Genomic DNA, 12,983 nt, shown 5'->3' on the forward strand with positions numbered 1-12,983 from the left:
CTCTGAAACAAATATATTCACTGCGTGTGAGAGATTGCGCTTCACTCCAGAGATAATTGCTACCGAGGGGACGATACCTTTTAGCCTGCTCCTGCATCATGCTTTCTGTATGAGAAAATTATTAGTTCATTCTCATCGAGTACTGCAACCTCTGTCTCACAAACAGAACAACAAATTGTCTTGAAAATAACTGGCTTAAAAATTTCATCTCTTAATTTTCATTTGCATTTTCAGGCAACTTTGCGCAGTATTTATAGATAAGACTGACACTGGAAACATAGGTGACGGTAGCTCCAGCATCGATTCATCATACCAGCGCCAAGGCTCCGTCCATTTTCTTCTAGAATCAATTGCAAGAGCATTGAACAACTCATGAGCTTATGCCAAACTCCATGGCACTGTAATGAAACAAAGGTGAGTATCATTTGCGTAATTAGAGCCCCAGCGCACAGGCTTTTACTCTTCCATACGATGCCCAGCCTTTAATACGCTGTTGTAATCAAGACCCCAAGGAAATCGACCTCTTATCGCTTTATCTTTCTGCCCTTGTTACAGTTACATCAAAGTCACATGGATCCATTTCGATTTCACACGGTCACAGTTGGATCAAAGTCACAAGGTCATCAAGGAAGAAGAGCGCTCAGTTTAGCCTTGTTTACAGTTTAGCAAGATGCATCTGCCTTGCTTTGGGAGTAGCATCCACTCTCAAAACTTTTTGAATTTCTAGAAGGGAATTTGCGTGCTCTTTAGATATAAAAACATCACTGGCTTCTAGAGTGGATATTTGTACTGATGAAACTTTTACTCTGTTCTGAGATTTGACTAGAAGATAATTCAGAAGGCTTAAATTGTGCTTCATCGAGACCAGCTGGTCCTCCTCCAGTTTAGCATCATCAAACCTTGGGGTTTGACACTTTTAAATTTCCACTTTTACCAGAACCTTTTGCACGTCCTAGATTAGAACCTAAGACATACTCTGCATACTTGACATTTCCATATCACTGCTAACTGGATTATCAACAATATCTTTTCAGGCACATCATCTCTTCTTGAATTCTTAATTCCATTTGAAATTTTAAATGAAAGTTTATTGGAATCTTGACTTTTTGAAGTTTTATCTAATTGAATACCAGCTGCCCTGAGCAACATGTTTGATGCTTCCTTACTGCAACTTTTTAGTACACCTGATGCTTCTCTAGGTGTTCGGACGATTCCTTGCAATCTGCCACACTGCATCATCTTTCGCAGAGGCACTTCCAGATCATCCCCATCGCGTTCTTTAGCCACATTTTCATCAAAATTTATCTTTGTCTTATGGTTTTGAGTTAGCGGAACTGTTTAGCCCATATTTGATATTTTATAATGCGCAAAAACATGAGTACCAGCTAGGCCTGCACTCAAATATCTTACATCTGCCTGAATGTCAATTTCTTTGCTCTCCTCAAGTGATTTGTATAAAACAGTCGGAGGTGAGATATGCAATATGTATGATATGCTCCATCACAGGCATCACATATTAGAAGGCAGTCGGCGCACTTCATCAATACCACAGCAAAGACTATCATCTGTACCTGATGAAGGAGGGTCACACTGCTTATTTTGTAGGCAGGGGCTTACAATATGTCTGAATTATTCTTTTCAAGGTTCTTCTTTATTGTCTCCATAAACTATCCAACAAAGATTACGAAGACCATAACGCATCATTGTCTCTATTTGCAAGTGTTGCATCTTTATAACCATCCATGTACCCTCTTTCAAAAAACCACCATGAACTTGTGCAATTGATACTGCTGCAATTGGTAACTTTTTGCCTCTGATTGCTAATGATATTCTGAATTGTGCTTTTGCAGATAGGAGCTTTGAAGTCGCTGCTGCCTTTTGAAGAGCTGGAGCATAAATTACATAATTTAAATCAATACATTAAATGATTTCTTCTTCAAAACAGGGTTTTGAAGAAGAATCAATCTCTGACATGAGACAGAGTCTAACATCGGCTCCATTTGGGATGGCAGCTGCAGCTTCCTGGAGGTGCCAAGAACCGCAGAACTTTGGGAGAGCAGACAGTGCCTCCATCCATTGGGCAATGGAGTCATCATCAACACAACTCTTGACTTATTTCCAAACTGAAACTGAACTCAAACAATCTTCAAGCAAACTAAAACAAGATGCTGCCCTTATGGCTGCTTATTTATTTAAAAATCCTACTCTAATCTGCTGTACAAATAATAGATCAGGTAATGCTAAAATGCCATATTAACCATTCAAGTAAACCTGAAAATGAAGCCGCTTGAGAATGCTGCCACGAAGTCACAGATGCAGTTGTTGGCAGCCCTTCATGCACGTGGTGACCCTGTTCACGGAAAAGACAGCCTGATCTGTCAATCAACCTGAAAAATGTGTCCATGTATGCCGCAATAGGATCACGGACACCAGACTCTGTTGGCTGCCTCAACTCTGCAACACATGCTTCCAGCTGCACATTGTCAATGTATACCTCTATAGGCAAGTTTGTCATTTCTTGTTGTGAAGGAAGGAGGATTTCCAAGAACTTTTTAGGGCCTTGGAAATCATAAGACTGGATCTGCTCATCTAAATCTTGAATCTCCTTCTCGATTCTCTCAACAAGTAACTCACAGACGCTAGGATGATAATTCAGAGATTTCAAACATTGAAGGAAAAAACTTAAAACTTCTTCATTAATTTCAATATCCACTAAGCATTCTCTAAATTCGTTTAGAGCTTCACAAAGTGCAGGGTTTGCCACATACCCTACCATTGCATGAACATATCAACAGGCACTGGAATGTCTGGATCGAGTTGGAGTCGCCGGGTGAATGGTTCAGCCTGCATGAGTGTCTGACAGCTGTCCACCATCAGCATCAGATCTGAAATTTGATTGCATGTACCGGGACAAAACAATCAACAAGTTGAATGTTCTCCCCAGTATGGTCGCCACTATGTTAGCGCTTGAGATTTCACCCTAGGCTGAGGAAGGTAAACCTTCAAGGCAACATCAAACCATTTCACCTCGTAGCTAGCCCTACGGGGTATGAGAAGGCTCTCTCCGGTCTATCTCGGCAAATTTTCAATGGGGTGAGATGACCAACAAGTTAACACTGATATTAGGCTAGTAAACTGATTAGGAAGGTTGATTTGAAGTTTTTGGGGTTTTTAATGACGGGGTTTTTCTGGGCTGCATGGGCAAAATCACAGCTTCAAACAGAGAAATATAATGAACAACACAGGTTGACGACTGAGGCAAGGTAGGCAAGGAATTTAGCATCAAATCTAGATTTTTAAATGGGATGGCAAGACTGGTGAGGAGCTAAGGAGGGCAAATAATACTTTGAATCCTCCTTAAACAGAAGAAAACATTGAATATGAGCAAATTTATAGGAGGAGCATACAATACTATGAATTCCTACCTAAACACTTCATTTGCTCAATTAGATATGATCATGAGGTTAATGAAACATAACAGTTTACATATGAGACAAAGGGAAAACTTATGCTAAATTAACATACCACATGAATCTCAGAAGTTAGAGCTGTGAAATTTTCATTAAAAATCCCTGCCAAAAAATGTACAATGAAAGCTCTGTTCCAGCACTCTAGCACTCAGAAAATCTCCCTTCCCTCTACAAATGAATTTTTTTAATACATAAATAGCTCAGAAGAAAACCGATCCATCAAAAGATGGAACGGTTTCAATGGGCACTATGAAAAATAGTAACAAGCCACTCATATTTTCCTAATGATCAGCGCGTAGACCATCTGTTCCTAATGATCAGCGCATAGACCAAAACATTTTTCCCTACAGGTCGATAAAAAATGATCTGTTCAGCTATAATTGTAAGAATCGCTCTGATGACCGACAAATGGAGCGCAGATCCCGTTGAATAAAGTCTGGAAATAGGAATCGAATCCTATTCATCTGATAACAGGTGTCTTTGTTTATTTTTGGCTGAAGTGAAGGACCAGGTGTCAAGGACGTGAGCCAAATTTTCCCACGTTGCTCCAGCAGCTTAAGAGCCCGGATTAAAACTATGCGATCAATGCCAGCTATCAAACAACGCCTATCCCAAGTATGACCACGTTCCTCTGCTTCAGCGAATATTTCTCCATACATTCACATGTATCTTCAACCAACAGGGTTTTGCTTGACTTTCACATTTGATCTCATCCAGCAATGAAACTCAACGTTCACAGCATTTGATTTTATTTCAAATAGCAATCTCTTCACTTCGATTAGTGTTTTGGTTCATTAGCACAGAGATGGAAATTCTCGCCAAGGATTTGACCACACCTTGGTCACGATTTATTTGTGGGCATATACATTCCCAACACTCCACCCAGAAATTCAACTCAACATTGAATCTACAATAATTCTCAACGCATAGCAATATTGGTCCACGCCATTACAACAAAACAGGTCTGGTTCATACACATGTCAATTCAATCTTTGGCCCTGTAAGCTCAATTAATCACATTCCTCACTTATTGGTAGTCTCAAAAACTGATACAGCATCTCCCTCTGAAACAAATATATTCACTGCGTGTGAGAGATTGCGCTTCACTCCAGAGATAACTGCTACCGAGGGGACGATACCTTTTAGCCTGCTCCTGCATAATGCTTTCTGTATGAGAAAATTATTAGTTCATTCTCATCGAGTACTGCAACCTCTGTCTCACAAACAGAACAACAAACTGTCTTGAAAATAACTGGCTTAAAAATTTCATCTCTTAATTTTCATTTGCATTTTCAGCCAACTTTGCGCAGTATTTATAGATAAGACTGACACTGGAAACATAAGTGACGGTAGCTCCAGCATCGATTCATCAAACCAACGCCAAGGCTCCGTCCATTTTCTTCTAGAATCAATTGCAAGAGCATTGAACAACTCATGAGCTTATGCCAAACTCCATGGCACTGTAATGAAACAAAGGTGAGTATCATTTGCGTAATTAGAGCCCCAGCGCATAGGATTTTACTCTTCCATACGATGCCCAGCCTTTAATACGCTGTTGTAATCAAGACCCCAAGGAAATCGACCTCTTATCGCTTTATCTTTCTGCCCTTGTTACAGTTACATCAAAGTCACATGGATCCATTTCGATTTCACACGGTCACAGTTGGATCAAAGTCACACGGTCATCAAGGAAGAAGAGCGCTCAGTTTAGCCTTGTTTACAGTTTAGCAAGATGCATCTGCCTTGCTTTAGGAGTAGCATCCACTCTCAAAACTTTTTGAATTTCTAGAAGGGAATTTCTGTGCTCTTTAGATATAAAAACATCACTGGCTTCTAGAGTGGATATTTGTACTGATGAAACTTTTACTCTGTTCTGAGATTGGACTGGAAGATAATTCAGAAGGCTTAAATTGTGCTTCATCGAGACCAGCTGGTCCTCCTCCAGTTTAGCATCATCAAACCTTGGGGTTCGACACTTTTAAATTTCGAATTTTACCAGAACCTTTTGCACATCCTAGATTAGAACCTACGACATACTCTGCATACTTGACATTTCCATATCACTGCTAACTGGATTATCAACAATATCTTTTCAGGCACATCATCTCTTCTTGAATTCTTAATTCCATTTGAAATTTTACATGAAAGTTTATTGGAATCTTGACTTTTTGAAGTTTTATCTAATTGAATACCAGCTGCCCTGAGCAACATGTTTGATGCTTCCTTACTGCAACTTTTTAGTACACCTGATGCTTCTCTAGGTGTTCGGACGATTCCTTGCAATCTGCCACACTGCATCATCTTTCGCAGAGGCACTTCCAGATCATCCTCATCGCGTTCTTTAGCCACATTTTCATCAAAATTTATCTTTGTCTTATGGTTTTGAGTTAGCGGAACTGTTTAGCCCATATTTGATATTTTATAATGCGCAAAAACATGAGTACCAGCTAGGCCTGCACTCAAATATCTTACATCTGCCTGAATGCCAATTTCTTTGCTCTCCTCAAGTGATTTGTATAAAACAGTCGGAGGTGAGATAGGCAATATGTATGATATGCTCCATCACAGGCATCACATATTAGAAGGCAATCGGTGCACTTCATCAATACCACAACAAAGACTATCATCTGTACCTGATGAAGGAGGGTCACACTGCTTATTTTTTAGGCAGGGGCTTACAATATGTCTGAATTATTCTTTTCAAGGTTCTTCTTTATTGTCTCCATAAACTATCCAACCAAGATTACGAAGACCATAACGCATCATTGTCTCTATTTGCAAGTGTTGCATCTTTATAACCATCCGTGTACCCTCTTTCAAAATACCACCATGAACTTGTGCAATTGATACTGCTGCAATTGGTAACTTTTTGCCTCTGATTGCTAATGATATTCTGAATTGTGCTTGTGCAGATAGGAGCTTTGAAGTCGCTGCTGCCTTTTGAAGAGCTGGAGCATAAATTACATAATTTAAATCAATACATTAAATGATTTCTTCTTCAAAATAGGGTTTTGAAGAAGAATCAATCTCTGACATGAGACGGAGTCTAACAAGACCAATGCAATTAACTCTACCAGAATCAAATGAATACAAATCATGATATTTCTGGCTGATATCCAGGCCCAAATTTTCCATAATGGCTTTGGGCATCAGATTGTGGGAAGCTCCAGAATCTAACATGGCATTATGGAGAATATACTCATGCAGTCCAAGACTCAAATAAAAGGGAGGGACTTCGTTATCTTCAGGCTAACCTTCTACGGCTAGACCAAAAATGAGTTCATGATGATCATCCTCGAAATTCACCATATCAGGCAAAGGATCTATTTTTAATATTCTAGATACATGGTGTTTATAGTTTCTATTCCTAACAATCTCATTGAAAGGAATGGAAACTTTTAATTTAGCAATTCCAGTTTCTAAATTAAAAGATGAAACTTTCTCTACCTCTTTGAAACCGATGTCCTCCTTATATGTTTTCTCTTTCATTACACTTTCTTTTTACTTATTTTTCTTCTCGTTTGCAAGTGGTACGTGTTGGTGGTACCTTGCTGTGATTTAGATCAGCAAGCTCTTTGCCTTTCTTTAGAGTGTTTGAGGAATCATTCTTTGAATGCACATCCTTTCTTTTCTGAATGGGATTGACCGGTACATCTCTGCTCCTTAAAGAGTACTGCCTCTACTGTGCAGTCAAAGCATTCATATAACCACGCTGATAATCATTAGATTCAGCCTCAAAAACCACATCATTTGCTAAGATGTAATCCTCATGCTTTTGAATGTCTAAAACTTCTGGGTATTCTTCATCTTTGGTCAAAAATATGGGCATACCATTAGTAGTGAAAAAGTGATTTGTTTCAATTACCGGATTGTCCTCATATTCTTCTTCCATTCCTTGAACATAATTTTGTTGTAAGGGAGTTCTAATCTGTTGTTGTTGTTGTGTTGGTTGTTCTGGTGCTTTTTGTTCTCTCTGCTTGATTTGAAATTGGGGTTGTTGTTGTGCTCTAAAATTTGGATTCTGGATTTGAGGTTTAGGTATATTTGTGATGGATAATTGGTCAACCATCCTTCCCACTGTTTGAATCAATGTATCCATATTTACATTTGAAGTAGATTCTTCTTCTTTCATGGTCACTCTTTTCTCAGATCTCATTCTTTCTTTTTTGGCCAACAAGTTTGCTTCTATACTCACAACATTCTTTTGCATGTCTTCTAGTGTTGTCGGATCACGTTCATGCAACTGATATGCCATATCAGTATCAAAACCATCTAGAAACTTGAGCAAAGCTAGCCCCTTCGGTGGTTTAATGTTTACGAGAATAGCATTGTATACTGTATTAAACCTCACACAATAGTCTTGCACACTCTCGCCAACATTTCTTTTGATGTTCTCATACTCGGACAAAATCTGAAGTGGATTCTTCTTCACCTCCAATTGATCCAGGAACTACCTATGAAGGATTGGTAAAGTGGTGATAGAGGCTGCTGGTAAGGTTCTGAACCATTTTCGAACTTCACCTCCAAATCTTTGTACAAACAACCTCATCATCACATCTTCAATTTCTACTTCATGGAGGTCAAAGAAATCATTCATTTTATCTACATGTTGCTAAGTTGTAATGGCTTGAGTGCCATCAAAGAAAGGTATCTTGGTTTGATAATTAGCGGGCATGGCACGAAGATTCTAAGGTAAGACAAGGGGTGCATATTGGGAAACCATAACTTGAGGTGGGGGAGGTGGATTTAAAGCAAGGATTGGGGGACTCGGTATATTCAAAAGGGGATTAACAATAGCCGGAGTAATATGAACAATCTGTAAAGATGAAAGAAGTGGGCAAGGAAGTGTTTGAGTTGCAGTAGATGTAAAGGAGCTATTTCGAAAATTAAAAGATGGCCTATTTTTCACCCAAGTGTCTACACTTGAAAAAAGGTTCTGTAACTGACTGAGAGCATGAATAAGTTGTGAACCTGATTTACTTTGTGTAAATAAGTCTTTAATGGGGTTATCAAGAGATATATAGGAATCAACAACCATTTGATCAATCCAACTCAAAGATTTACTGCAAAATAAAATTTGCTCAAAATTAACATCAAACTCAATATCTTGTAGAGCGTTTAACCTTTTTGGGAGTGAATGAACATGAGGAATGAAAACTTCACTTGATTGTTCTTCTCCTACACTAAATTTCTCTGCATATTTCGTAGATTTCCACCCAATTTTATGAGGATTACTGGCAATGGTTGGAGGATTCGGATTTGGATTGGATCTGGTGTACTTTCGCAAAGCTAGTATGCTCAATTTTAAAATTTTATATATTTCTTCACAACTTTCCAATTCAGCCTAGTAAATTCTAAAACTCATCATCCACAAGTTTAAGAATTCAAATGAAAGATATTACTGGGGTGATTAATCTTTCATGTCCCCAATATGGTCACCACTATGTTATCACCTTGATTGAACCTCAGGATGAGAAAAAGGCAATGCTAGGGTAAATACAAACCATGCCTAGCCAAGTAGCTAGCCCTAATAGACAGGGAGAGGGATCTCTCCATAATGATCGCATCCAAGATGACTAGATCAGGAAAAGGATATTAGGATAGGTATAGTAGCACAAAGGTTGATTTGATTTTGAAGGGTTTTTGCTGGATCAGGAGGAGCCAGATAGTTAGGGCTATTAGGTTAAAATTACAGGTTGTTCAATGGGGCAAGATAGGCATAAGGTTTAGCACTCCAGGGCTTGATGGGTAAGATGTTTTAAGACTAGTGAGAAGCTAGGAAGAGAATGTGATTACCATGGATCCTTCCTAGACTGTAGAAAACATATAATGGTGAATATTTCCCCAAAGAAGAGAAGTGATGTTATGAATTATGCCTATCAACTTGAAAACATTCACTTAGAAGCAATGAAATGATTAATTAAGTACATAAAACATAGTAACATATGATCACAAGAAAAGAAACTGAGCGAAAATCCATACCACATGGATCTGAAAGAAATAGCTACAATTTTTATTAATCTCCTACTAAACTGCTACAAAATGATGTACCATCAAGGCATAAGCATCCAGCTAAGTCCAAATATTTACAATGAGAAAGAAGAAGAAGATATAGGCATTGTTTCAACCTCCTCCCATCCTCAAGGGTCGAATCCCTAAGATGAGGAGCTAATCTAACCAACACTAAACAAGAAACTAGAGTATAGGCATCCTAACAACTTGCCTCTAAAAGTGAGAAAATCGATTCATTTGTGCTCAAATTGACTTTTAATCTAATGAATCTGCACTTTAATACTAAGTATCCATCATATTTGCAGGCCAAGTAATCATTTACATCAGTAAAACATCCTCCATGAGAGAAAATCCATGAACACAATCAAAACACAGAAAAATGGCCAACATGTGCAAAATTTGTCCTACGCGCAACGCCACTAGTCCAATGTGCAGCACCACTTTCCGGTCCTTTTTGGAGTCCTTCCCGGCATCCAAATTGAGCTCGTGATAGCTCACTGGAAATATATTCAAGTCTAATTTCCAAAAAACCTGGAATTTCTTCATTTGAAGCTCATTTTACCCCTCAAAAGTTGATTTTTCCATGACTACTTCTATGTGTCCAAAAAGTGGTAGAAAGGTCATTTTAGGGTGTTTTTTGACTTTTTGATGGGCTAGTTCTACCCAAAAAACTTAGAAAATCCATAGGGTACATGTACTCATCACTCTGAATCCAAAAAAACAAGCCATTTGTTCATTGGGTGCCCCTAGTGTTATAGACAATTTTGTGCCTTACAGCAACAGGCATGAATTGTCAATAATCCAAGGGATCCAAAGTCCCTAAACATGATGTTCCTACCCCTAGAGGAACAAGGTCAGCAAACCAACAGCTCTCAGATCAGTTCTCCACCTGAAAACACTCAAAAACAAGCAATCCTGAAATCAAAGCAGGTGCTCCACTAGGCTTCTGCGCTGAAACTCAACTCCTCCATGGTGTACCTGCGTTGCAAAGCAAGTGGAACAAAGGCCACCTGCGCTGAGCGAGATGGGACAAGTGGCACACTGAGTCATTGCTCTGGAATCTTCCAAAAATGACACTTGGATCAGGGATTTCGCCTTGTGATGAGTCAGAGGCTCTGTTTCTCCAAGTGGAAGCAAGGTTCTCCAAGTGGACTCAAGAACTGAAGATCAACTGAAGAGAGAGAGGACACAAGGCAGCTACACATCAGTTGCAAGCTGACTCATCCTTTCTCAATTCATCTATATATTGGGCTCTCTCCTATGAGCTCAGGAGGCTGGAATTTTGTGCAAAGTAATGATATGCTGTTGGTTTCACTATAGAGCTATTGGGTGATTGCTTGAAGGAGGTGAAGAGGAGAAATTCTTTCTGCTGGGAGGTGTTGCTGGATTGGGGCCTTCAATGGTTGTAACTCTCTCAGAACTTTACTTCTTCATTAATAAAAGCTATTGAGGTTCTTCTATATACACTTGTTTCAATGATGTGTTGTGATAATTGTATATTTGATTTATGCTAATCCTTGAATCAGTTATGATTGCATGCTTCTTGTAGTTTCCTTCTTTGTTATTTTGCAGGATCTCATTGTAGCTGGGCCAGCAAAAGAGCAAGGAGTTGGGAGCAAGCAGCGAAGAGAAGAGTTTGGATTCGACATTAAGCGCAAGGCAATGGTTAGTGCATTTCCTCATTCTCTCTTGCTTTCGTAAAGAAGTAAACCTTAAGTAGTTTTCTTTACAGTTGTTGCTGAGGTACTATCACCCTTTGAGTGGGATAGGGTCATCCGAATCGGATACTTTTCCCTACAACAAACTGGCGACTCCGCTGGAGATCGTATCTGTTTGATTGTTTGTAGTATTTTGCTATTCATTTCTTGAACAAAAGAGTACCAAATCGAAAAGCTTTTGACTATATCAAAAGCGAAGTAGAGGGCAGCTACTCTAGCTCATTTCTGAGCATGTTCATGATTTGAAGAGCTGATCTACAAGGATCCTTGTAAGCTCTTAGTGATAGCTTTTCATCCTCCTAATCATCCCTTTGTGTGTGCTTTATTGATTGCTTCTGATTTGAGCAAAAACTGTGCATTTTTGAGAAAATTGTGACCTGGAAACTGTGAAAACGCAACTTTCGTTTTCCAAAGCAGGTAGTACACAGGCTACCTGCACTGCATCGCAGGTCCCGAAGGGGCTACCTGCGCTGCATCGCAGTTTGACAGTGCAGCACCTGCGCTGATCCAGTTTTGCCTTGTGCAACTGGGATTCCCCACTGTCTGTTGCCCAGTTTTCAGTATTGTTTTTGTAGCCTGTTGTCAACCTGTATACCCAGCTGAAACCACTTCTCTTTGCCTTCATTCCGCCTCAGTTGTATGAAGGAACCGTGATTGTTCTTATTGTATTTCTTGCTGTCATTTACAGTTTCCCACAGCGAAAGTGAACTAGTCTTGCTATGACCTCTTGAATCTAGACCTGTGAGAAAGTGTCGGTATGATTCTAAGAGTTAGTTTATTACTGTTCATAGCTGCTTGAGCATTTGCTTTCGTTATATGGTTCGAATTTCAGTATTTCTTGTGTTGAAACGAGTGAATCTTAAGGTGTTCTTTTGATTATTGGACAAATACTTGTTTGTTTTCGCTTGAAATAGAATTCGAAATCGTACAACAGCTTTCTTTTTGTCATACACCAAACATTAAGAAAGAAGAAAAGAAATACTTGCATTGTGCATGTGCATTTTGACAGTTTGCATGTTGATTTAGGAAAAGTGCATCAGTGTGTGCTCTATGATCTGTTTGAAAAGATGATGTCTTTCTTTTCCTTCAGTAGTTAAGGTTTTCATAAGTTGAAAGAATTGAAAAAGCTTGCTTATCATTCTTAGACTGCATTTAGGAGTTGTATCATACATCACGTGGTGATCCATAAAGGCAAACTGCTAAACAAGATGAACCTAAAAAGAACTAAATTTATCTAACAACGCTTTGAAACATAACGAAACACAGTAGAGGTCTAGGTAGAGACGTGAACCGGCGTCGTTAAACATAGTGACTGTCGATCTCTACGAAGGTGGGTGATTCCTCCTGAGGGACGATAGCACTAATACGGACTTGTGCCCCCGCGTACCGTCGCGTATATTGGGGGACCCCTATAGGAACAAAGCCTTTATCCATAGGAAGCCGTGTCGGCCGCCCTACTGATCGCGATGCAGTGAACACAGCATTCACGAAGATCGACCACCCATACCGTAAAACGTATTCTGTGGTTTCGCGAAAGGTTTGGCACACCCTCTGCCTAGAACTCCAGAGTAGTTTCTTTTGGCCTTTTTCAAACTCTATAACTGAAAAATTCCATCCGAGCATTTGTCACTTCGGGCTCGTTAATACATCGAAGGAGACTAGAGTCATCTTTAGCTTTTTCTCGACTCTTAAAAAGTGAAAAAGCAAGTTGTGTCTAAAGCGTCGTCATATAAAATTCATTTTAAACGGAACATAATCACCTCCTATTCCTGCGTTGATCTTC

The sequence above is a fragment of the Pinus tabuliformis genome, chromosome 7 (genome assembly GCF_031772625.1).
Source record: "Pinus tabuliformis cultivar Carrire ecotype Pingquan chromosome 7, CPIR1, whole genome shotgun sequence".
In the NCBI taxonomy this organism is placed as follows: domain Eukaryota; kingdom Viridiplantae; phylum Streptophyta; class Pinopsida; order Pinales; family Pinaceae; genus Pinus; species Pinus tabuliformis.